At 41.3% G+C, this 27,933-nt stretch overlaps 1 long non-coding RNA gene across 1 annotated transcript; it reads left to right on the top strand.

Moving 5' to 3' along the window:
* The first annotated feature begins 50 nt into the window (after positions 1-50).
* On the top strand, positions 51-27,523 carry LOC145658025 (uncharacterized). The gene is made up of 5 exons (XR_014123993.1): positions 51-105; positions 25,034-25,203; positions 25,554-25,649; positions 26,310-26,525; positions 26,647-27,523. It is a non-coding gene; the product is annotated as an uncharacterized LOC145658025 (long non-coding RNA).
* The last annotated feature ends 410 nt before the right edge of the window (positions 27,524-27,933 follow it).

The raw sequence follows: 27,933 nt of genomic DNA, 5'->3' as shown, positions 1-27,933 counted from the left end.
CAGTTTCGCTCTGGCAACTCTATTTCTTTCTGTGTCTTTCTCCACATCGCCCACACTTCTGGCTTCTGTGAGGAAGCTTGTTCCCCGTCTGGTTCTCAGCTGCAGGTAAGTGTAAACTGGTTCTCCCTTTCCGGCTGAGGGATGAAACAGAGGCAGAGGGAGCTGCATTTTTTGTCATGTCAATGTGCTGAATATGTTGCATATGATCACTGGAAAGGCTGAGCTGGAGGTATTCACCTGTACTCAAGAGTGCTGGATTATAAATCATATATTTCTCATAATTTGGCACAGGGGATTACTGATGGTCTTCTTGTTAAAATTTGCAATTCAAATATAGGCTACTAATTAGAGAGCCTTTGACACTAAGGGTGTGTTTATACCTCTAGTTTGTTTTTTAAAAATGTTGCAAAAGATCTTATTTTACACCTAGATCTTAGAGTTCAAACAGATTAAGAATTTTTATCATCAATCCAAAGTTTGTTCTAGTCAGATATCCCATAATTGGAAGGTCCCTTGTTGACCAATTAACAGCATTATATGCAAAAAGTCCAAAGAATGCTTTTAATCTTCATTTTTATTTTTATTATTTTTGTACATATGCATTAAAAAGTGGGTTCAAAAAGTAAACATTAAACCACAAAAAAAACATTGATTAAAAAAGTCACATTGTGATTGGATAGATTTGATAACTGCTATAATAAAACATATTTGGGATGCTGTCCTCAGGTATTTTTTGATTGTAAGACTGTACAAATTAAGAGCTCATGATGAGAGCAAAGAAAACAGCTGGACTTGGATTGGACCCAACATTTACGCAAGCATTTCATCTCATCACCGCTCCGTGTTCGCCCACTGCTCATCTTGCCTTGTGCTCTTAGACCACGTCATCATCTGCTCTGTACCCTCAAAATCACACGGCATCTGACATCACTTCCTGTGGTTGGTCTGGACTGCATTGGCACACCAAACACACTCAGTTCAGAGGTCAGAGGTCAGCCTCCTCAGGGGGGAGTCAGGATGGGATAATTTGGCACACCTAATATGCCGAATGCAAGCCGGCCCTAAACATCATGGAAGTGTAGGAAGATTTCACCATGCTATAATGCTGTGTATGTTTCAAAGCCTGGTAACCATTTAGACCGAAAGTCACTGCTTTACTAAAGCTGTGCCAAATACTTTCAAGCGTCTTACTGGACATGGCAGTTTAAGCTGTGGCTAGTGTCTCCACGGACACACCCAGTTGATGCAGCTCCTGAAGTATTGACTACACAGTCGAGCTTGGGGTTTTGTGGAGATTTTTTTCCATTTCATGCGGTTGGTTGTTACAAAGTGACATTTAGAAGCCGCTAATACGACTCAGGATTGCTGAGACATGAGAGGCAGTGCTGAGCAGTATTAACTACGGCTAAATGCCGCCTCACTGTTCAGTTAAAACCACTGCCCTATGCTGCTTTCACAGCACGCTCTCTCTCACTCTCTCTCTCTCACTCTCTTTCTCACTCTCTTTCTCCCCATTTTCCTTCCTCACTCTCTCCACTTTCTGTCTCTTTCTCCCTTTGTTAGCTTGCCCGAGCCTCATGCCTCATGTCTGTCAGGGTAAGGAAGGGCCACTTTCGTGAGGCATCTGAGCCCCGGGGGCCTCACAGTCATGGGAGCAGAAGCTTTTCTCCAGCTTCAGCTCTGATCATCATCTTCTCTGCCTTAAACTCCACAGGATTCAGACCAATTTGTCTTGCACAGCTTGAGATCATTGTTTCGATCTGCTCGGCAGGGAACAAGCCAACCTATGCCAAACCCCCCAGAGATACCACCCATTTGATCCACATGTTACGGTGTGTGTGTATGTTGTGTGCAAGCATTTGAACAACAGTGTTGGTTCCGCATACTCTTCACTGAGATTGTTATAATGAGCTATGATGACGGGCTTCAGCTCCTAAGGCCCCAGTTTGTGGGATTTCTCCAGTAGTTCTCAATTTAAAAGCTTTGCTCCAGTGTTTGTATGTACATGTGTGTATATGTTTGTATATGTTGCATGTTTGTATGTGCTGTATATACATATGTATGTATGTATGCATTGTTATGTCCAAGACACATTTGGAGTTCTGATTTGCTTTTTATTTCTGTTTTTATGACCATGGATGTATATCTCCTTACTTACAATATGATGCTAGTGCTGTCCCCTGTGGTTCATTCTGTTGTGTCTTGGTGTTTCTCGTTTGTAATAAGTTGAGATGCGTTGGGTGGAGATGTACCAGATGCAGTTACTTTGCTGTGCGCTGTGGTTGGATCGTGTTCGGGGGGAGACATGCCTTCGAAAGCAACAGTGCAGCAGAGCCACGACACGTTTAACACCATGGCAACGGGTGCGGAGACGTAATTCTACTCATTCTAGAGTTTACTTGTTTGTGTGATTGGGATTGTGGATATACAGATGAGCTGTGTGAGAGAGATATTGCTGATGGCTGATGGTAGACTACTTCTACCAGTTTGTACAATAACAGCTTACTTGTTGATAGATTGATAAACTGTCTGGTCACAACAACCATAGAGGTGTGCCATTTAATTTCTGTTTTGTTGGTTCTGTTTTTTTTGTTTCTGCGCAGAAGGAGCTAGGTGCAGTTATTTGTATTTTTGTTCTATTTTCTTTTGGATTAGGGAAGTTAACATTATGAGGACATTAGGTGCTTTGTTTTATTGATTTGGCGTTAGCTCACACTGAAGCCTAGTTGTTGTGACCTTTCCCCATGGACTATGTAAATTGCCATAGTTTATACCCATCTCACTAATACAAGTCCCATTTACCTTTGCGTATCCCACATCATTGTGCCCTGTTCTTATGTTACTGCATCCAAAACACATAGACTAAAGACCCAGGGCTGGAACCTCGGGGAAAGAGGTCATAACAGTGTGTGTGTATGTGTGTGTGTGTGTGTTGTGGGAAGGCAGCTTTCAAAAGCCAGTGGGCAGTGTATACAGTGTATATCTCCAGAGTCTAAAGCAAACATGGTGTCTAGTTATGAGTGCATGGGCAGACTCTGCATAAATAAGTGGGTGGATACCCTTTCCCCTCATTCACATGCAATTAGTCTGTATTAGCCATATTGCATGTATCATAATCACCAAACTGTCAGAGTAATTGTACTTGAGTGTGGTTTTGATAGTATTAATTTGCCATCTGTTGAATACATTTGGGATTAAGATTAGCTTGGTCGAAACAAACACTCTCATTAATAAGAATAATGACAATCAGTGAGTAATCAATAGTAATACAATTACCTAATGTTCTAGTAATAGCAATGAAAAAGGGATGGTGATGTGTTCCTTGGTGTAAATTGAAAAGATGTTACATTTTACAAATTAATGGCTGGGCCAAACGGAAATTGTCTGATCAACATCCGTAAAGCTGAATGTTATGTAGTAAATACCAACATTATAACTTAATTCTGTGAGGACTGAAGTTTGTGAAATGTGCAGTTCTAAAATGTAATTAACAATTGTTAAAATTGACAGAAGTCAGTGTAACTGAAGTCTTATTCTAAAATAACTGAAGTCTTATTCTAAAATATGTCTGACTGAGCCACATAGTAAAATACTTGCATACACACACATACACACGTTGACACACACACACACACATGAGAGCACACATTAACTGAACTATCTATTCATGCACACCTTTGTGTCACTTAGTGTCCATAGCCTACTGTTAATGAACTACAGGGCTCGAAGGATTGTTTACTGCAATACATTTATTGAGTATTGGTGTATTGTATCCTTTTGTATTTTTTCATTGATTTATAAGAGCAATAAGCCACTAAAGACTGTATGTTACACTGTTCCAACTGTTACCACAGTTGAAAAGGTTTTACCATGCTTTGCATCCTGCCTAACTGTGCTAAAAAAGCACTGTAACATGCAGCCTTATTGCTTCAAACACACTGGTGTGCCAGTATTCATCAAAAGCTTATTGAAGTCAGGGAGGAACTGGGGAGCCTGGTAGCTTTTCTAGCACTGAAACAGCAATAGTTTCCTGATTTTTGAGCAGCAATGTCCTGAATAAAAAATGTAGCCTTACTAGTATCCCAAACTAGAACTCCCAGACTCATTAACATGTCTGAACCCATGGTAGGCATTAATTAGTATCTGGATGATATAATACATACAGATGTAATATACAGAGCATATTCAAACTGTGTAAATGCTGGACATTATTCAACCACATAATTCCATGTCTGCATCTTACATTTATAGCATTTAGCTGATGCTTTTATCCAAAGCGACTTACAATTATGACTGAGTACAACTTGAGCAATTGAAGGTTAAGGGCCTTGCTCAGGGGTCCAACAGTGGCAGGGGTGGGGCTTGAACCAGCAGCCTTCCGATTACAAGTCGAGTACCTTAACCAATGACATTACATAAAAATGTATAAATTAAAGAAATTACCCTGGTCGGCACTTGGTCCCTTCTCAAGTTCTACACGAACTTGAGAAGGGAGCCAACTACAAGAACTTGGTGGATGTGGGTGAAATGGTTTTCCAGTATAATGTGATTGTATTTCATTTGTGTTATAAAAGTATGCACTAAAATGACAGCAGCCCAGGCTTCAAATATCTTACTAAGTCATGTCTCTGCTCTGTACTGCTCTAAGAATTAACCTCTGCATTTCATTTCAGTTGACATCATTTGTCTGTCATTCTCTTTGCTGATAACCCTACCCTAACCCTACTGACCCTACAGTGGGCAAATTTTGCAAAAACAAATCATAGCTTTAAGATCCTTAACTTGCAGAGGGAGCATTTGAATAGTATTCCATCCTATTATCTTCTAACAAGCTCAGTGATTTTATGGCTACCCAGACTTTTGGGCCACACTTAATTCGTAACCTTGATCATTAGTGAATTAAACCGATTTAATTAGCCCTCACATGATGCGTAATGAGATATAGAAAAAAGAGGGTAAGATGAGAGATCTATGATGCAGTTATCAGGAAGCACCACAATTACACTGTAACCAACCCTACAACACTTCATCGTATTATGCAATGAAAATATTATTCCTCGTGTCCCGGTCTGGTTCCTGTAGAAGCAGGAAACATTTAGCTCTGTCAGTGCACATGTCTCATCTCCCACAGATTCACAGTGCTGTAATGAGATGTATTAGAAGCACACTGGAACTTATCAGCATGACCCAGAAAGATGAAACAGAAGAATTCCAGGCAACCAGAGACTTATTTCATTCTCAGAGCTGGCCTGCATCATGTGGAAAGCATCAGTCTCACTGAGCCTCAGCTTCCCCTGAGACAAAATTATGGGGAGAAAATTCAGTGGCCCTGTTACATGGTCTCAGCTCTGCATCAAAATGGCACTGCATCAACAGCAAGAGGTGTCTATAAGCCAGGGGCTGACTGAGCCTTAGAAATATGGTAGACTTAGTAGACCTAGTAGATTTAGAACGTGCTTGCCACCTTGTCTCACACACACACACACACACACACATGTGAGATTCATTTGTGACTGCCTGACTATCTTCCATACCCATCCACAGCATACACATACTCACACATACAGTATGATTGATGGTAAATTGTATTTAGTGTATCACTGCAATGGTTGGGGAGTGGCAAAATAGTGATACCTGACACTGACCTTTCATGAAGATGATCACACACCCAGGCATGCATAACTCCTTGCACACAAAAAGACATATAATGTGATTGATCGGTGTGAATTGCACAGTTTCAATGCAATAGATATGGGAGAGCCAGACAGTGATATCTGACACTGACCTTTTAGACATGGGATCATACACACAGGTATGTATACACCCCAATCCGAATGGGTAAATGAGTGTCTGAGTGTGTGTGTATTTTTCCAAAGATCATATGGCCACAGTATTTTAGAATTAAATTACAGTCTGCTCATGCTGGTCCCAAAGCACCAGTTTATTACAGGAATAAGGCATTTTGACGTGGGACTGTCCATTCGGGGAAGTGTGATAATGATCGCAATTGCAAAGATGTTTACGAAAAGTTATCACCCTTCCCTCCAACCATGTGATGTCTGAACACCAGCCCACTGATCCACTCATATTGCAGACAGTGGTCTAGCTGTGACTCCAAAGCGCAATCACTTGCCTGCAGTGCTAGTGACAGGCCTCTTTTTTCTCACATTGTTTTTCTCATGCAGTTGATAATTACTGTTGTCTGGAGGGGTTAGATGGTACAACTGGTGCATTCTCAGGAAATAGATACGTCCTCTGCATGTGGAGAGTCAGTAGATATGGGGCTCCGGATCAAAACTGCCCTGTGTCTCAGTGTGTAATGATGTGTGAATAACGTGTGATCTCTCTTTCTCTCTTGCTCTCTCTGGGGCTTTTTGTCTCTGAAAATAACCACCCCTAAAACACTTTCCTACCCTCTTTTTCAAATAATTTCTCTGTTTTCACAAATCATCACAGGAACAATCTCCGATATGCATGATTATTGTGCGCCAAAATATGAAATGCATTAATGGTCACATAATTACTGGACAACACAATCATTTGTAGATGACTTGTACAGCTACACTCGCCTGAGTCACAAACAAACCAACAATGCATCATAAAGTGTTTTCAAAAAATACGAAATGCACATTTTGTGCCCGTTACAACTAATAACATGTATCTTGGGCATTAGAGAACTGTGGTTTAAACTGTTACATTCAATTTTCTCCCCAATGACTTTAAATTTCCTCATTTTATTGTGTAGCCCTGCAGCCAAGACAGGCTATACATGATGCATGAGAGAGAGAGAGTGAGAGAGAGAGAGAGAGAGAGAGAGAGAGAGAGAGGGAAGTCATCATGGCGGCAATTGTAGCATGCACCGCCACCAAAGGTGACATGGCGAGGATTAGCAGTGGGAGGGGGGTTAGCTGGAATAACCCCACCACCACTACCACCGCTCATGATATCTACGTTATCACAGTTTCCCAAGAAGCTTATAGATGGCAGAAACAGAAGGATAGTCTATATCTGGAAGCCTTACAGCTGAAAATAAACCACGGAAGTTAGCATGTTGTTCTTGAGCAGTCGGCAGAAGGCCCCGACGACCGCAGGCAGACCGTGATGGATTCGTGGCGAGGTTTTCTGGAGGGAGGTTTTCTGACTGTTTTCTCTTAGAAAACATTTACAAACCACCTGATACAAATCAAGGTTTTGTGAAGGTTCCAGCAATTAAAAGGATTTCTATGACCTGTCAGTGCCTGTAAACTCAAAAGTCTTTACTGTGATTATGTTGAATGCCACCGTGTTAAAGGTAAACGTTTTTATTGTAATTTTATTTTTCCCTACTGCTTTCCATGAGATTTTGATTACCTTTTTTACCTATGACTTGCAAGCAAGCTGTAGTTAATGACTAATCATTTTTACTCCTCAGTGAATAACACTATTGTCACAATCCATTTAACAAATTGTATTTTTCTATGCGAGGAAGACTGTAAAGCATTAGCCTCCTGCATTCTGTTTGCGACAATATAGCATTTTTCCCCCCGCTTTCCTAACAACAAGTAGCGACGTGCTGTCCTGTGCGTTATGCAAATTTCCTGCAGCCGTGGCAACCCGAGTTCCCTGCGTTGACAGGCTCGGCAGGAAGCGATGCTGCGTGCGGCCTCACTCGTCTGATTAATCACAGCGGTTCCTGCTCATGCCAGCCAAGTCACAATCATATCACTTATTGTATAATAATGAGTCCTGGCCTGGGTCTAGAGGTTAAACACCCATTTAGACACCGATAATGTTGGCATGAGGGGGACACTGGCACTTGGGGGAGGCAGTGTAACGGAGCTGAGGATGTGGATGTGCTTCAGGTAAAGGCCATGGGCCATGCGCAAGGTGTCACTGATTCTTATTTTTGCCAGCATGCTGTCAAAACAGTGCTCGTGCACGGAGGTGCAAAACCGAAAAATGAGACAACCTCTGCTCTGCAGTTCCTATAGTGTTTCAAAGAGAGGAAATCTAGCATGGTGTTATCTTTGCTGGAGAAGTTCATGTTCTAAATGGAGAATGCCTGCCATGATTTTGGATCACCCTGTTGGTTTTTATTCAATAATTCTCCCTGCACAAAAATGCAGGCATCTGAATCAAAATCCTGGGTAGAATCAAAATTCTGGTTTTTAGAAATAGCTAGATAACCTCTTGAACAAGAAGAATGGGCTTGTACTAAACAATTAAGTATTTCATATTCACACCAGCAAAAAATGTAGCGTTTTCATGGAACGTGAGGAGTTTGAACATTTTCTGTACAGGCAACTGCCCAATCTCACAGAAAATGATTCTGACAGGTCTTGATAAAGAAAACTCCCAAACCTGGTGAATGTATTTCCGAAACAGCTTTACATTTGAACCAAACTAGAGTTCGTCACTCTCTAGTTGGTTCAAATTTAAGCTGTTTTGGAAATCTCAAACCACACAAGAGAGGGAGAGGCAACAGGTAGTTGTTCTCCCCTCCACAGAAGCAGTGTCACTCAGTACTGCTGCTCCATATCAGCCGTGTGTTGACGCATTTCACCTCTCGATTAATGGCCACCTCATTTTTCAGATTTTCTTTCTTTTACATTTTTTGTTTTGGTTTCCTTTTTGATCCAAGTGTCCTAGTGTTTCCCCAGTGTGTCATGAATACATAAACGAGGAATGCCCACACACACTGCCCAATGCAGTCCGGAGGTTCTTCAGCCACTTCTGCCTCCGACACAATAAACAGGCAGGTGTGACTGGGACAGAGCCTGGAAAAAGAGTCTCCATGAGACAGGAAATGGAATGGTTTTTGGCACTGTGACTTGGCAGCACTTCTCTGCAGTGCTACAGGAGGGTTTGGGCCGTCACTAATAAATGACCCTTAAAGGAGCCAAAGGGCCCACCCACTCCTGAATTATAAATTACTTTGTTCTCCTTCATCGGAGCCCATGCCGGGTCCTGTGCTTTTTGTTTTATGAGAAATCTGGTTTATTCACAGATGAGATTTAAACTTCTGCTCACACTGCAAACAGGAGGATTGTTTGCATTTTGCTTGGCATGGGGACTCTCTTTCAACGAAAGCAGATGGGAGAGAGGAGGAACTCCGAATCAGAACTGATTGTGAAACTGTGGAGCATGTGGGCTTTAAAAACTCTAATTATGTCTCGTTAGCACTTTGCCACAAGAGAGATTCTGAGGTTTTGTTTTGCTGTTGTTTGCCGAACTATGGAAAATATCTTGTGCTGCTTCCCATCCACCCTACTTTGACTTTTTATTATTTTATTATTTTATAATTTTATTATTAACCATTATTAGATTAGTTTATGGCAAGAACATTGGGAAGAAAAAGATGACAGGTGTGTTCCAGGCCCATTTATTCATATGTAACTAGTTTCAATGACTTTCAAATTGTAACTTGGCATAGTATATGAAGACACACAGCGTTTCATTACAAAAGAGTAATTCCCACAGAGCCACTGATGGACAATTCAGCAGCAGTGAGATTAGTAGGCTTGCTGTGGGAACTCCTACGGGATCATCGGTAGCACTGAAAATGATGCAACTGGGAGAAAGCTCCATCCCTCTTATGTTGGAAACACTGGCTTTCAAAACAACCCACGAGGATGAGGTTCCAACCAAACCCAAACAGATAAACAAAAGCCACAACACAAGAACAAACATGTCTGCCTGGAAAATTCAAGGCTAGTCTCAGTGTATTTAGGCAGATCTAAGTGAAAACAGAGGTTTTATAATTATGTAATTGGGAAATGAATAGTTCTGCTCTGCTACATTAATTGATAAATCTCATGTAACATTTAGTTTACAGAAGTGTTCTAACTTTGCGGGAGGTGTATATGAGGCCCTGGGTAGACTTTGAAAAAAAAATAATGACAGAGAAAAAATATGATGGCCAGTATGGTATTTTCAAAGGTTATGATGCACTTTGTTCAGCTATTATTTTCACTGGGTTTATTGATAAAAGGTTGCACTTGTCAAGGATAACCTGTCTACAGACAGATCCCTACCCAGCACGATTCAGCCTTCGCTCCATCAGCGAAGACGAGACAAAGTTCCAGCCAAGGTACTGTCTGATCCACACAGCAAATTAACCCCATCCAAATGCCCAAGGAAGACCAACAAAGCTCACTTGTCAATCCTAAGTTGACCTATACTTGAATAGCGAGTGTAGCTTTCTAGAATGTTCCAGTAATGGCAGAACAGGTCACGATCAATAGTCAGAATCAGTTATGACTTAATTGGTGATCATGAAGAAAGCTGAAATAGAACATTAGCAATTGAAATAATTTCCTCCAGTGCGTCATTGCTATGTGTGGCCTTCAGAACTGACAGAGTTATGAACATCATTTCATCCTAATACAAAAAATGTACAAGTTTTCACATAAAGATGAATCCAAATTTAAAGATATTTTCAGGTATACATTGAGATTAAGCATATTCACTGTTAGCAGATGTGACATACTTCTTCTTGCATAGGTCTTTTTCCAAGTCAGGTTGTCTTCCAGAAGAGCTATAATATACCAGAGAGAAGAAGGCTTGGCCTGCCGTGTCATCATTCTGTTATTCTGCTGTGATTATTTACCATTCCAACCCTTTATTAATGCGCTCATTTGAATCAGAATATGAATTAGCACATTTATTATGTGTACACAGTAGGAGGAGAAACATAAGTCAGCCTGAGGGGAGCATCCACTGTGACAATACACAAACACATGGGCACAATTACAGCGAGGTTAAATTTAGACAACACAGACTGTATGCTCTCCTTTTTACACTGTTTATTTATTGCTACCAAGCCCAACAAGCACGAAGCTGAAAAATCAGTAGTACACAGGAAGCCTGAAAATCATGAGGCAAAACACCCGCAATGTCAAATCCCCCACAGCAAGGTTCAACCTATGTGGTCGAGGGCTAGGCTTCCTGCATGAGGTCACACCACCTGTTCCAGTATCACTTTATGACAGTCAAGATACAGTGATTTTTTTTCACCAAAGCCCACTGCTAGCCTAGTGAAGAAGACTTCTGTAGAGAGAGTATGTGGTTGCCATCTGGTTCCCAGAGGGGAGAGAACATCCTGCCCAACCTGCTGTCCTGAACTGCAGCACCAAACAGGACTCAGATTCTCCCCTCCCCTCTGTACAAACTCACCACACACTCAGAAATGCGACTTCAGAAGCACCTTGTAGGTGTACAGTTAGGTAACTCATCTGTTGCTATTTACAGGTTGTATTATAAATCTTCTTTCCCTACCTGAGTGGTCAGTTTCTGACCAAAGGCTCCTGTTGGCTGGATATTTGAGGGTGACACACCATGCTCAACCCAACAGACAAGAAAAGAAAGCCTAAGCTTAGCCTGATAAATCTGTACCAGGTGAAAATTGACAAACAGCTCTATATTCTGTTTATGTGAATTTTAATAATATCAGGACAAAACAAATATGCCTATACTCTGTCAATGTTAAAGTTATACTGATATAAAGTGTTTTGACAACACTTTATATTACACCACCACTGCTACAGCGTATCTATACCATTAAACACAGTGTAATATTCTACGTATAAATGTGCTCCAATGCATTGATACTTAGTACTCACCCTATACGCTTTTGCTGTGTTTGTAAGTTGATGTGTCATATACACTGTTAGAACAAGTAGCCTGTATGAAACATTGTGGTGGAATCTGAGTGTAAAGATCAGACACGAGACCCTTATGTGATCAGCAAGCATTACTGAAGCAACTGCTTAGTTACGACATCCAGGGGAGATTTAGAGCCCTGTTTCACTGCAAATCAGTCACAAATACTACTACTAATAGTAATGATGATGTAAATACATAATGAGAGAGAAAGAAGTAGAAATTAGCTTTGGGAATAACAGCAGTGCAGTTTTATTACAGAGGGTCGCTATAATATATGTATCCCATTGGCAGTCCACTCTGGTTCCAGTAGCAGCTGGTCATGAAGGGCTAAAGCAGACCCATTGTGGTATGAAACATAATGAACAGAATGTAGAGACTTTAGTCTATTTTGGGTGCAGCCTTTCTTGTTCAGCACTGTGTAGGGTAAATCACAGTGTTGGACTTAATAGGAGATGGTTTTGATTTCTTGGATACAAAAGCCATAGCAGTTTAACTAACACTGCCTCCCTTTCCGGCACCTGCAGATAAGCATTCCCCCAAACTCCACCTGGCCATCTTTCTCTCTCTCTCTGTATCACAATATGGAAACTTTACTTGCCTTCCCTGGCCTGTCAATTAGTGTGAGTGAGTGTGTGAGTGTGTGTGTGTGTGTGAGAGAGAGAGAGAGAGGGAGTAGCTCAGCAGTGTGTGCACTCATTAGCTAGGCTAGATGGTAGATAGAAAGCAGACATTTGGGAGGAGAGTGTAAATTTGGCAAGGAGTCCTGGAAAGAGTCCTGCAGTAACCTATGATTCACAGAATCAGCACCAGGTTGATAATGGCATCCACCACACTTTCAACTCTCAATCTGGTATGTAATGGTGAAGAACAATCACGATCTCATAGGTTGAAGATTACTGTGAGAGAAATGAATAGCCAATAATAGGTAGAAATCTGAGGGGATCACCTTCTCCTTAAGGCCTTCTGTGGTGATTGACACATTAGTTCTCAACTGGACTAATTTATCAAGTCATTTTGCTCATCCTGAATTTGCGCGTGCAATTTTAATTACACCAATGACAGGTGAATTTTGCCAAACTTTTTTGTATGATCAGGCCCTGTATCTCTCTATCATTTTCATTAATATTGCGTATACTTCTACCACATGCATCCTGTGGGTTGCCACCTGTATGTATACGCTCTGACATAGCTACCATAACCCTGGTATTGTAACATGCACTGTAAAGGCACTAAACAAGACAAGGTGACAGATGCAAGTGCAAAGAGAATTTAATTAAACTAAAAGTGTGTACAAACAAAACCAAAAATATAAACCAAATACGAGGCAACATGAAATGAACCACGAATAGCATACAAAGCATATAAAATAACCAACAAACAGGATAACAAAACACAGGGCTTAAATACACTAACCAGGTCTAACAAGACACGGGTAATCCAAAAAGGGGCAGAGAACTAAACAAGGAGGCAGAGAAAACCAAAACCAAAAAAGGAAGCACATGTAACAAAGACCAGGAAAAAAACAAAACAGAAGGGAGAGGGTGATCGTGACAGGTATACTAAAAGCTATGTAGATCTCCAAGCTCGTTGGTTTCTTCGACTCTCTGCTTGTGTAGATCACGGGTCCCTAATCGAGCAAAGGATCTTGCTATACACTGTTGGCTAACTAGCACCCCCTTGAAGTCATATTTTATGAGGGCATGAATCACTATGTATTCATAGGACCATTAGTGGCCAAGTTGTCTTAATTTGATTTGCACAGAGGAAAGGCTGGTTTTAGAACTATGGGATTTGTCTAACATGCCAATTAGAATAAATCAGTAAAACATGCATATTCATTTCAAATCTACATATTTACATTGCCTCCACGCTGCTGTAACCCTCATGCTCTGATACACTAATGTTAGCATGTGGCTCAAAACAGGCCTATGATGGAATCATCACTCAGCATTTCACAAACTGCTACCAGTTTCTTTTTTTCCTTCTTCCATCCCCTCTCTCTCTCTCTCTCTCTCTCTCTCTCTCTCTCTCTCTCTTGCTCCCTCTCTCTCTCCCTTCCTCTCTTTCTCATGCCCCAATGCTTTCCTTATCTCTGGCTTCCATGTAGTGGCTCCAGCCAAGACAAACACAGGAGCTTAAATTTCGGTTGGCCAGCTGCCTCGCCCACTCACCAACCCAAACATCACCAAACGCCCCCATCTCCCTCTACCTCTCCACAGGTTAGCAACTTCTGGTTGCCCCAGAGCATCCTGGCAGTCACAGGCAGACAGCAAGGTTATTGATCATTAGCCTGAAGCTTCCTAAAGATCAGAAGGTTGCAGCAGTATCAACACCAGCAGCCACATGTTGGCCCTGGTAAGATTCATCTATATAGTTGATCTCATTTCAAATATACTACTATAAATAGACTTAGTACTGAATACTAAATAAAGCAGCATCAAAATCACATGACTTTTCCTCATTCACTCATTCATCTCTAATACCAAAATTAAGATATGAGACTATGCATATGGGCACTGACTCATCAGAGTGTACAAAACACAAGCATGGCAGGCTAATCTGATGTTGTGTGTTTGTACTTTTGGGAATCTAATTAAAGGCAAAATCAGGCAGTCTGTTCTTTTTTCCCAATGGCATCTGCAGCAGAGGAGTAGACACAAATGAGTGTGCTTGTGTTCATGGCAGGGCTGAACTGCACATTCACACCTTTTTCTGCCTCAATCAAAATACAATTAGGCCTCCCACACCAACAGTAATGCCACCGCGCTCTATACCACACACTCGAAAACCTGGGTGTGCCACTGAACATAAGTAATACACAACAGAACTGTGCTTCTTTTGAAAGTGCAAAATGATTCATTTGTACATGTCAACCCCCCCCCCCCCACTCCCCCACCCCCCGCCCCCAGAGTCTGAGTCTCTATTGCCACCCAGAGGTCAAGGGAGGAATTACCAAGGTGGAGGGAAACAGTTAGGGCTGCTGGTAGATGACTGTGATTGGCCAGATGTCTGATGGAATTTGTATGTTGAAGTGGAGAAACAAGGCAGGTCTGGGTGGCCTGGAAAGCCCAGCAGTAAGGGGTGCTGTTGGCACCCCCCTCAGGCCATGGCTGGGCCCTCTGCTCTAGAAGCTGTGGGACACCAGATGGTCCCAAGAATAAAGAGTAGATGCGCTGGGCCTGGATCTCAACGGCCTGCCTGACACACGCAGTCATGCATGCTGTTTTATCAGCTTGTCGACAGAGACAAAGTCATTATCCCTCAGCTCTGTGGAAGCTGGCGACAATTGATTTTTTGGAACATTACACACACACAAACACATATACATACATCCCCTTATCTTCTGCACTCACCCTGTCCGAGGGTGCAGAAGGCTGGCTGTGACCCCCAACAATTATCCCTGAATGTCTACTTCTGCTTAGAATTTTGACATGATATAGATACATTCACAACTCGCCCAAAATCCCTGTGTTTAGTTCTGTCTTTGAAAAGAAGAAACGACTTTTCTCTAGCTAAAGCGACCTAACTCCTGAAGCTGATGCTCAAAACAATTCTCATCAGGCCTCTATCAGTCCAAATTTACTGATGCAAGCACTGTTACTGTTACTGTGTGCACTGACAGCAAGACTGACAGTGTAACTTATCTAAAACAATAAACAAAATGAGAGAACAACATAGGAAAAATATTCTCGCCGCAGGCTGAAGGGTTTAATCGCGCACAGAGCTGGTGATGATGCCTTTTTTTTTACCAGTAATATCCATTTCTTTTTTTTTTTAGATTAAAATCACTGAGCAACCTAATTAAAGTCATTACAGCTGCAAATGACATCAATTTATTGCTACATTGCCAATTTGGATAGATACAATAAAATTAATTCTGTCCGTCCAGCATGACACGTTTTCTGGGAGTCACCGTGGTAAAGTGATCACCACACCTGAACAGTGCATCATTTCCTTACATAAGAGAGCATGCTCAGTTTTAACCATGCCGCTGCCGAGCCCGGAATAGAATGCTGGGCAGAATATCCAGTATGTTCCATCAATAATTAGGAGGACTCGGGCTTGTCTATTGCATGCTTGGGAAGAGCATGAAAGTGTGGGCGTGAGTGAAAAGACGACACAGCAAAGCAGACTGGCTCCAAACCCAATGATTCAGCCAGGCATCACCGAGGAGGATTCATTCGGGAGAAGGGTGGAGGGTGGGGGGAGGCAGCAACTTCACAGCAGTCTTCCAGCGTAATGTGGTGACGTAGTCTTCTCGCTTTCGTGTCAGCTCGGAGCCTTCCTCTGAGGTGGGATCCTACAAGGTCATTTTAGGGGTCGATGATGAGCTGCTTGCGCAATCCTAACACAATCCTGGGGCTCGGTGTTGACGAGCTTGCACAACCCCTATGCTGCTCTCTCCCAGTCTTGCTCGTTGGCTTGTAAGCACTCACAAAGACTTGATTTAGTCATTAGTATGCGAGTGGTGTAGGGTAATGAAATGCAGTGTGACACGCCAATTTAATTTCAGCCCATGAGTGACTGTTGGATGATCTTCCCTCAAAGTTTAAATATTAAATTAGGATTTTCTCTTCTGCCTTTTTTTCACTCTACTTGCCTCCTTTTTACTCTCCTTTCATTCTTTCATCTCCAGTCTCCCTACTCACTCTCCTCTTCCTCTTCTCCTCCTGCTATGAACCCTCGATGTCTCTTCATCTGTCCCTGACTACTCACACCAACCCCCCACCACCCCCTTGCTCAGTGATCTGCAGCTTTTATGATACTTTAGGATACTGTAACAGACATAAAGAACATGAATGTGACAGCTCAGTGTTGGTTGCTTTGGAGTAAATAATGTTAACACATATGTTCTCTTCTCTCTCTCTCTCTCTCTCTCTCTCTCTCTCTCTCTCTCCCTCTCTCTCTCTCACATACACACACACACAAACAGACATGCACATGCATGCACACCAACAAGAAGCAGACTTCCACAGCATTGGTGCTCAACAAAACAGAACAGCACCTTGAGGAATCTGTGCTGATTCAGAGGGCCACTCATGTCAAGGAGGCAATGACAGACCCTAGCAGCAGCCATGATGTCTTTTCACCAGCTCCTTACACCTGCCATGGGTTCTGAGCACATGGATGTTCGAGGTGTGTGGGTGTGTGGGTGTGTGTGTGTGTGTGTGTGTGTGTGTGTGTGTGTGCATTAGCAGCTTTGTAACTTCACCACATCCATCTTTCTTAGAACAGGACAACTGTAAAACAGAAAGGGAAACAGAAGGACAGCCAAGGAAAAATGCAGCACTCTCCAGAATGATTAGCACCCTGGATAAAGATGAACTAGGGGTTATGGTTATGGAAGAAAGCCTTTCTTGTTTACCAGCTTGACCTTACACAGAACATATTTTAACTGAGGTAAAATTATTTTTTAAAAATCAATTCTCATTTTAAAAATTCCTTGACATATATTCCCATTTTTAGGTAAAGGATGCTTGGCTGAATCATTGGGTTTGGAGCCAGTCTGCTTTGTTGTATCGTCTTCTCACTCCCGCCCTAAGGTCAGAAACCTGATAATTAGATGCCATCTCAATGCCAACAAAATAATTTTAAGGCTTGCTACCATAGAAACCTGGAGTTTGCTTAACATCACTGGAATTTTTATTGGAATGGATTTTATGGTTAGATAATCTCTCAGCCCACAGGTGGGTATGGCATAGAAAGAGCCAAGGTCATGCATAAAAGAATCCAGTCTTCACTGTACAGATTAGAAGTTGTTCATCATGATCACCCTATGATTATTTTCTTCAAGAGAGCCTGGGACTTTTATTATGGCACCTCCAAATACACACAAAAATGATTTTATCACAGAATTTTGCAGTTGCCTTTCCAGTCCCCTGACATAAACCCCAGTGAAAACATTTGAGTTGGGTTAAAGAGGAGACTTCACAAGCAAGGACCAAGGAATTCTGGATGATCTGGAAACATTTTGTTTGGTCTCAGATCCCTTAATATAGGAATTATATTCAATGCTGGTAGCTTGGTAAAGGGAAATTCTAGTAGTAGAAGTAGTAGAAGAGCCCTGTAGTACAACCAGCTCTTCAGCTCATGCCTGTGGAATGGCTTTCCCAGCATGTGACCCAATGAAGCCTTTAACATGCCAAAGGGATGAGACCCAGTCCAAACACCACGTGAGGAGGCAATTCTGTGTCCAGGACAAGGAGGCCTACCAGTCAGCATGACACACGTTCCCGAACTCTGTGGTAATTTTGGATGATGATGATGATGACTTAATTAATCCTTGCAAAACTTTGAAGTGCGAGCAGAGGTTTAAACGGCTAAAGTAAGACAATTTACTGCCAATGAAGCAATCAAAAACAAGTGCCTTTGTGTGTCTGAATGTATGTGAGAGAACAAAGAACTAATATTTAAAGGTGTAGGTATATTAATTAGCTGAGTTTAGAGAAGCGTAGCTCCATTGTCTTGCGCTCTTTCACCCAGCTAATAACTGCAGAGCCAGTGCTACCTTTAAAATGACACCTCGCCAATTCCATCGTTCTGTCAACAGATCAGATCTGTGGGTCGCGAAGGTCTCCATTTCCCATTCATTTACTCACTCGGATTGTTAGAATGGAACAGTGGCTTGTGGAATCAGACAGCGGTAGCCTGGTGTGACATCACTACAGCTGACAAGAGCATGAGACGAATCGGAAGAATCAGGCCAGCAACACAAAAGGTCAAGAGGGCGTGGCTGAACCAGAGCTGCTGTAATCAGCTACAAAGCCGGAGAGGAGAGCGAGAATATTAATATTACTGGAGAATGCCTTCTCCAAATCTACTGCTTTCTTTGACTTTTTCGGATGGTGAAAGATTCATGTGTTATGATTCCATTAGCAGCACTAAGTGATAGACAGGTTGAGTGTCTGAGTGTGTTATCAGAAGCTATTAGAAATGTGTATTCACTAAATAGAAAAAGAAGGTCCGTGTTAGTGCAATATCAGGAAGTGTGTGTGTGTGTGTGTGTGTGTGTGTGTGTGTGTGGTAATGATAAAATGTTCAAATTTCGAACGGATCAGGAAGCACTGACTGAGCAGTTAAACAGCTAGCCACAGAGATTTTCTCCAGCCAAGCTTTAACTCTGTATGCCTCAAAAAATATGCTTTTATCCACAAATGGCACATGAGATATGGCTGACTTCACCTGCATCAAAAACAGCCAGAGCTTACACAGTTCAGATAAACACTTGGCATTTGCAATGCAGATCCACTGATTGAAAATGAACTCTCTGCGGCAAATCCACATTACAAGGAAAAAGGTAGTGTGTTCATCCATTCCCTCTCAGAGTGCCAGGGCTAGTCTTTCTGGTGGAAGTGGCAGAACACCTACTCCCTCAAACATTCAGGGCACATTCCTCTCAGAGCAGCTAAAAGGGTTGGGGTGGCTTCAGTGCTCCAGAGCAGTAACAAGCCGTAGGAGATAAAGGATTTATAGCAGTGCCTCCAACAGTGCTCAACATGATTTGGTAATTGTAATCATACTCCGTTCTTGGGCAGTCACAGTGCAGGTCACCAAGTCATCTGATAATGTTTAAATCCTCAATGAGTTGAATAGCATGTGTTAAGGAATATAACTGCCCAGTACATTTCAGGCACCACTGTCTTATAATATTAATAATATAGTTCTTTTTTTTTTCTTTCTATCCACCCCATGGATAAGCCAAAGTGTGTTGACCCATAACTGGAGGTTTCTAAGGATGCATCCTTTGGCAGAACACAGTAGGGAATCACAAGGCAACTCTAAATAGCTCACAGGGATATATGATGGGGCAGCATGGCACGGCCTTCTTCTACACTTCCCACGGATCTTATTGTGGGTAAATAAAGCTGCTGTTTTAGTCTCTGTTAATCCTAAATTTGAGTTCTCTGTATTTTAAACATTTCAAAATTTGTCAAGGCAAATTTAACAGCTTACCTTCAACCCATTTAATCTCACTGGTAGCAATAGTGACAAAAATTATGGTTTGATTTTTTAAGATCTAAAAGAGCTGTTTATGTGTTTATTAAAAAGCAAAGTTTTAATTTACAGTTTCCTTGATTTCGTTTTTTATGCAGGTCACATGACCAAAACTATTTATTTCAAGCATGTACCTCAAATTGGACATTTTTACATCAGAGCTCAAAAGAAAGGGTAAACTATGTTATAATACAGATACAACTACCATATTTGGTACATATAAACCTCAAAAGGTCTACTTTTGATATTTTAATAAGGTTATATTGTCACATTTATAGACGTTCTCTTGCGGGATGGGTCTTGGACACGCGCACACAGTGGGACCAGACTTGGACTTCTAGAAAACTGGACTAGACATTAAATGCTTATGTTTTCCTTTCTTTTTTTTTTCTTAAAAAGTTGCTACTATTGTGGTGACCACTGTCAGCCAGAGGAGGATGGGCCGCCCCCTCGCCTCTGAGTCCTGGTTCCTCTCAAGGTTCTTCCTCGTGTTCCAGGGAGTTTTTCCTTGCCACTGTCGCTTGGAGGGCTTGTCACTCGGGGCTTGGACATTTGTAAAGCTGCCTTGTGACAACATCTGTTGTAAAGCGCGCTATATAAATCCATTTTGATTTGATTTAATTTGACATTTATGTCATGCTGACAGGAGATGTAAAAATGTTGCCAGTCACAATTGTGCCAAATTACACAATTAGTGCCTCATTGCAAATATTATATAATTTAATAATATGCTAAAATATATTAAAAATATAATTTAAATAAAATATCATTTGCATGGATTACATTGCTGTTTATGCATTCATAAATAAAACAAATGTTATGACAAAAATGGCAAAAATTGATGTCTAGCTACTCAGTGGCTATTACATTTACATTTACGGCATTTAGCAGACGCTCTTATCCAGAGCGACTTACAAAAGTGCTTTGTCGTGGTCATGGTACGGCCCCTCCCCCCTCAAATGTACGTCTGTGTGTCTGTGTGTGCGTGTCCGTATTGCCACGCTCTCTTGTGTTGTGCACCTGATCCTTGTTGTGTGTAATTGTCATGAGTGTATATAAGTTTCGAAGTCGCATCATCAAAGTTGTCGGTGTTTGACCCACGTGGTGTATTTGTGTGTGTGTTGAGTTGTGCTTGTTATTAAAACGTATGTTCTGTTTAACGTGCCTCGTCCCCGCATCCTCCTTAACCCGTTAAACGTCACAGTCATTGAGTCACAGAATATATCCTAGCCAGTAGAGTAGGTTAGAGTCCAATAAATCTTAGATTTTCACAAAACATTTTTAAAAGGCATACTGTTTGTATCTTGTGCCTGTTCAAGGAGCATAATTCATGAAGTAACACAGATGGAAATAAATGTGAGATTAACTGCACTATAAAAGAATCACAATGAATCCACAGACCACACTTTAAATACGTTTGGCAGTTTCTGTTTAATTCACTTGCACAGATTGTAAATCAAAATGATAGTCCTGTGTATAGGACAGTTTTAGACTAATCATTTCACAGCAGAATTGAAGAACTTCCATCTTATTACTACCGACTCACAACCTTGACAATGGCGCATCATAGGAAACATCAACAGTAGCCTGATTTTGAGGCTATGGAGCAGCAATAAGAGTTCCTTCCAGGAACAGATGCTACCTATTCTGTCAGGTGCCATGTCTAACCTAATAACTCGCAGACTTCAGAAACACACCTCTCATTGGGAATACACAGTGCTTGTAATCCAGTTACATTGTGAAGTAAAAAACCATGTCCACCCTTCTAAGTTACTAGAAAATGGGTGCTCTTATTACAGTTAATTAAGGTGTGTTAAACATTCAAAAAGCAAAAGGCATTTTGGATTAGCTTGGATTTGTTCCAGAAATAAATTGGTTCATAGGAAAGAAACTGTCAAAGCTCTTTTAAGCTAATCAGTAGTGAGACAATGAAGTGAGTAGCTTGATATGTCATTCAAGCTTGCCAATATTATCTGATTCCTTTAAAAGATTATTCCTTTAGTAGACAAGCATCACTGTCACCCACTCACAGTGCAGATGGACATCTAAGCACCACCAAATGAATTAACGGCATCAGTTATACTAGATACATAGGTTCCTATCAAATCATATGTAATGTATCAAGAGTATTAAAAGTGTTGATAAATGAGCCCTTCCAATGAAAAACCATATATCAGCCATTTCCCCTTTTTAGTTTTTGATTTTGTACAACCTTTCCATTAAAATGCTAAAAATGCTTTATTTTGACTTACCTTACTTCATTCATGTGGGCATCTAAAAATAAAACTTGCAATAATGCTTTTATTGCTTTCATTTTGTAGAATGCAGAAGAATAGTATGAAGATATGTATGGTTTTTCGTTGCAAGTGTCCGCTTCCACGCTGACCACTTCCTTAACATGTGGGGGGGGAAAAAAATAAAAAATAAAAAAAAAAAAATCGGTGTGGATCTTTTAAACAATACTTCTTACGTAATTGTACTTATAGGAGAATGATGGTATTAAATGTATTCTTCAGACAAATGTAGCAACTGTAACATCAGTAATGACGACTTAATGTGTTCAGATACATACACTCTACAAATATTTATTCAAATATGATATCCAATTGGAGTCATGATATTAAATGTATCTTTCACAGGAATAAAGCATCACTATACCAGTGATCAAGTTTAAGGTTATAAGATATTATTTGTGAGGTGTATTAGACACTTATCAGAACAGCTACTCATTTACATTTTGTTTTTTGATAATAGTGTATCTAAGTACTTTATAAGTACTTTATGCAGAATCCATAATGCAGGTCTTACACTTCACTTCCTTGTTTTTGTTGATTTCCTAATTTTCTACAGCAGCCCTTTTTAAGTGCTCCCATTATTTTCTGTGAAGTACCTGTAGGGATCTTAAACTTGACTGAGAGCAAGAATGTCTGACCAAGCAATTGCATGCTCTCTCCTTAGAAATTAAACCCTCTGCCTTGTTGGAAACTAGGCGATGTTCGGCCTTCATAAATATTTAACTGTGTAATTTTGAGCATCTGGGATCTCGTAGTATAATCTTCACCTTGAGTAGGGGGCCATTCCCCTTGTAAACTCAGATCGAATGCCTAATGGCCAGACACTTGGAAGGAAACCCATCCCAATAATCGCAGGACAATGTAGTGAATTTTCTAGCGTGACGCGACAGACGCTGTCTGTTGCAGCCTGAGCTCAAATTGCCATGTGATTTACGCGGCCTGTAAAATGAAGCCAGGCCAGCTAAGGAGCACAGGATTATATATTACCACAATTACAGTGTTCACATTCCAGCAGTGGCCTTTATCTGTAACACAGGTCATGATCTAACAGGCAGCTACAATTGGCTACCAACAGTCTGATCGACAGCAAGAGGGGAACTAGTCCATCCCTCCCACCCGGAGAGCAGGGTCTATTATGTTCTCTGGGTCTCCCATCGACGACAGACTGTGATAGGACAGTAGTTTTATAGCTCTCCTTGTTCCAGAACCATCGAAGAGAATAAATATGTTCACAAAAAAAGCAGGCCACCAGGCTTACATATACTCTTTACCTAAGATATTCAGCTGTGCTCTTAGGAACCCTGGTCAGGTTTCTGACCAAACTCCTAACGTAGCAGTTTAAATCGGCTGCAGTAGACCTCACTCAGGATTCTCAAACTCGGGTGCAGCAAGCGGAAAAAGCACTTGGGAGGAGTGCTCTACCACCACCACCATGTCCATGAGCTAATGAAGCCTTCCACATCTTTAAGCCTCCAGTTAACCGAATAAAAATGACTTCCCCTCCGTCAGAGCGGCATGTTGTGGACTTGCCCACTGCAGCTGCTGACGGACCCGGCTTATGGACCCCTGCTTAGTAGATGGGTGGGGGTTGGGGTGGGGGGTTAGGGGCAGTATGGTGGGGAGACAACATATTGCAGCCCAATTACACTGGCATCTGCCTGCAGGTATATTGAAACAACACTGGCCTGGTTTGGCAGATATTAATGAGAGATGTGTTCAGAATTATGCTGACCCACAAAAAAGAGAACAGAAGCTGTTTTTTTTTCTCACAACATTATTATTGTGAGAGCAGGGGGTGGTGCTTTCCCTACAATCATCACATGTTTCTGGGGCTTAATGAGTTAGACAAATACATAAAGGAGGAACCTTTATCTCAGGCTTTGGAGAAAACTTTACCATCACTGCTGGATTACAGGAAGTGCCACCTGTCCACTCTTATGATGTAAGGATAATATAACGTTTTTTCTTATCAGATAACTACTGTGTTGTAGGATCTCTCTCTGCCATGCCTTTGGAAATGTCTGTGTTTTTCTAGTCAAAACCTCTGGAGCTCACCTTCACTCATAAAGCACACCTACCTGACATGTCTCTTGGCTTCTTCAGAAGTACAGCTTCTGTGGTAGTACGGCAGACACTCAAGCAGCTGCATCTATTCGAGTAGACTCAAGTCGTCTGCTGGATTGAGATGCTACTAACTCTTGGTAAAATCAAAGGGAATAAACACCTCCTCATGGGGATCAAGTTCCCTCCTTGAGCCCAGAGAGAACCATCTGGTTGAGAAAAATTACATTTTCAACAAGCCTCTCCTTCAACATGCTACTCACATCCCCATAAACCTCATTCCACAAGCACATGGGGCAACAGGCCTGCAAAGTGCTGAGTGCACGCCATAGCCAGGGGCATCTGTTCACTCAGACTGGCTGGCTTTTCATGCAGCCTACAATGGAACTAATGATACTACTTTAACACAAGCTCTTGAACTCTCAAAACCAACTTTTCAGTAGGAACTCCCCACAGACCAAGCAACCTTGAGTGAAACTCAATTACATTAGCACCAAAGCATGCTGATTGAGTACTTCTACAGTGGTAGCTATACAGACCCTTGGTACAATTGGTCTGTACAAGATGAAGTTCTAATCGCAGCACCTTAGTGGTTGTAGCTGTAATTGCTTCATTAGTTTCTATTCAGTCGGAGAAGTGACGTTCATGTAAAATCAGTCCATTCAGTTCAGTTAATACCATTCTTTGCAAAAGCAGACATATTGTTAGACAGTTTTTGTGTAGCAAAATTTTCTTGTGCAATTCACATTAATGGTGGTGTAAAGCTTTCTGCAAACATTATAGCAATTTGCAGCTGTTACTACAGCTGTCCTGCAATAATCATTAGTATTAAACCTTAGTTCATTGCTCTGTGCCAAGAGGTAAATGGCTGTGGTGAACCTGTCTTAAGAAAAATCATCCATTACACATCCTGAGTATTTCCAAGGAAAAGCTTAAAACTGGAAAACTGTTATGTTCAATAAAGTGTTAAATATTTTATATAATCTCTCCTTTGACTGAATTACAACATCAGCAGTGTTTGTTCACTGTTTTTCTTGTAGGTTTTATCTATGTCCTGGACAAAGAACTTTCTCCCTGTGAAAAACGCCTTCACAGAGATGAAGATGTGCTTTGAAGGACCCTTTTGAGACCTTTTTCTTCTTCTCTCGAGTGAGGGTCCTCAAAAAACCCTTTTTGTAAACAATTCTTCAGAGAAGCCTCATCCCTCAAGGTGAGTAATTCTCAATGATTCTTCACAGAACACCCCACCTTCACCATCACCACCAAAGAAAAAGGACATATACTCCACAGACACAAAGAGCACACCGCAGAGTGAAGGGAGCCTGATCTATTGAGCTTGCCAGCTGCTGCAGCCTGGTGCTCTGACAAGTGCGGCTCAGGGCTTGCTGGAGTCCAGACTTCAGCCCTCCACTGCCTAGCCTTTCCCTCCATCACTACATTTAGTGCATAACACACAATCCACGTAAGCCTTTTATGCTGTCCAATTACTGCAGAGTTAGGGGGCGTAAAGACAGGGGAGGAGAGTCCCATTAATCTGTCATGGTTTGATCTTTCCTCCAGCCATCTCAGACAGGGGATTAATCTAAAGATCAGTTCTTGCCAAATTACAGATGGGAGTTCAAAGACAGATGGGCCATCTGAGACATATACAACATGGTGAGATTTTTAATTTTTTTCTTAAATAGTGATAGGCACGACTGTAAATGCAGGATTGCATGTGATTTTATATATATATATATATATATATATATATATATATATATATATATATATATATATATATATATATATATATATATATATATATATGGCAGCCCATAACTTCAGGCTATAGTTGTACTATTTCATAAGCCACTAGCCACAGACAACACAAGTCAATCACAATTCACATTTCTGCAGGGCCTTCAATTTGGCGACTGACAGGATTGAGTTATGTGGTCAGTGTCCTGTCAAATGCAATAACCGTGGTAAGGCCAAGAAATATCCAGAGATGTTTTCCCTTCACTTCAGCCATGTGTCCTGTAATACATCAGCTCAATTCCAACCAGAGGCCTTAGCACAATAGGAAGCTTTGCTATGATCATATTCTTCTTGTGGGTGTGTGTGTGAATTAGAGTGAGAGGCAAACAAAGAGAAAAGGACAGGAAGCCAGAGGGATACAAAAAAAAATGTGTGTTGGTGTGAGTGATACAGTGACAAGGTAAAAGAGTGTAGCTTTCTTTAAAACGCAGGTTCTGCATCAAAGTTTGAATGGATATAAAATTACCCACCATCTATTTCTCTCTTTCTCTCTCTTCCTCTCTGTTTCACACACAGTGAGGATTAAAAAGAAATCACCCTGTCCCATCTAGTCTGCATTCTTATCCTCTCCTATCAGTCTCAGAGAAGAGCAGGATCGATAAAGGTGCGATGACTACAAAATCCATAATCGGCTTTTTTTGTGTGCGATTATTGTTCGGCAAAGTTGCTGGCAGAGGATGCGGTTGCCATGGAAACAGGAGGCCCGTCAGAGAGGTTGCATCGCCTAAGCAGGTGAGGGGAACACAAAAGCAGGAGCATCATTATCCCGGCGCCGTCCACTGGGGGTGGGGGGGGGGTGGAGGATGCGTTGATTGATTGTGCAAAAATCAAAATGTTTTCCATTGGTTGCCAGGTCGTAGGCCCTCAGCCCTGCACATCAGAAGGCTGTAGAGACAGTGCTCCAAACCCATGCATCAGATGTGTTGTGTGGGTGAGCGAAGCAGACCCATCCAGACTGAAGGATCAAAATAAATACTATCAGTGCATGATGATGAGATACAAGACAATACAAGTGTATTGTCCGTCAGCTTTCTGTGTTACCATATCCATTCTTCCATGATTCTGTCTTTCATGGATAGTTAACACTTCAGTTAGATTTGTCATTAGACCTGAACTGAGCAACACTGCCTTGATAACTGTAGCTTCCCATGGTGTCACTGGCAACACGCATAGGTATCTGTGCACACAAGTACACAATTTACTCGATCATTCCAAAATAAATTACTAACTTTGAAATTCAAATTTTCAGACATAATCTCATGTCTTTCACAAGAATACCATGACCTGTACCTTAAGTCCAGCTAAAGAATAACCCCCCTCAAACAAGCCCCTGTGTTGGTCAAAAAAGCTCAAATGTTTTCCACATTTGTTTAGTCTATGGCTAGTAACAGACAAACCTCATTGTGAATGGAGAGAAGCCCTTAACAGTAGCAGTAAGTATAAAGCTAAATCAGTATCCTAAAGCCCAACATTCTTCTTCAAACATGAACAATTTAAAAACCAGGGCCTGTCAACCTTACATTTTCCTGTAAACACAGTCCTTCTAAAACCTACAACACACTGACCGAGCGTCCTCCAACAAACATGAACAGTTTAGGGTGGGTTGTTGGTTTTGGAAAGTTCAGACAAGACAAATAATCCAGAAAGAGAAAGTTCTAAAGACCTTATGACAGAAACACATAGGTCCTGCACTGCAACGGTTTACTGGCGTTGAATGTGGATTCAGTATGCTCGGAGCTTAAAGGTTATGAACTGACACTCAATTAAACAATTAAAATTGGTCCTCACCTGAGAAAAGCAGACAACTTAATCTCATACAGATATCTCTAGCCTCTGACTAGCCAGGATCCAAAGATTGCTGCATATGTGTGAGATGGGTCGTGATATGTGAGTTTGCTGTAGAGAAAGTAATCTGTCTCACTCACTACTTTGTCACGTAGGTGGTAATTTCAGTTTACTGGACTACACCAGTCCACATATTCAATATTCCATTTTATACCTGTTCTATTTTAGATGTATTGAACAATTGCTATAGTTTATCTTATTTAAGTCTAATATACTCCATGTACTCTATGTGTATCCTTAGATAGTCCAGTGTCTTAGTGTATTTGGTTTATGTGCAGTAACAGTACAAAAGGCT

This window comes from Electrophorus electricus, chromosome 5 (assembly GCF_041902795.1).
Source record: "Electrophorus electricus isolate QZ-2024a chromosome 5, ASM4190279v1, whole genome shotgun sequence".
NCBI lineage: Eukaryota > Metazoa > Chordata > Actinopteri > Gymnotiformes > Gymnotidae > Electrophorus > Electrophorus electricus.
The sequence above is the reverse complement of the archived record's forward strand: the minus strand, read 5'-3'. Positions and strand labels throughout refer to the sequence as shown.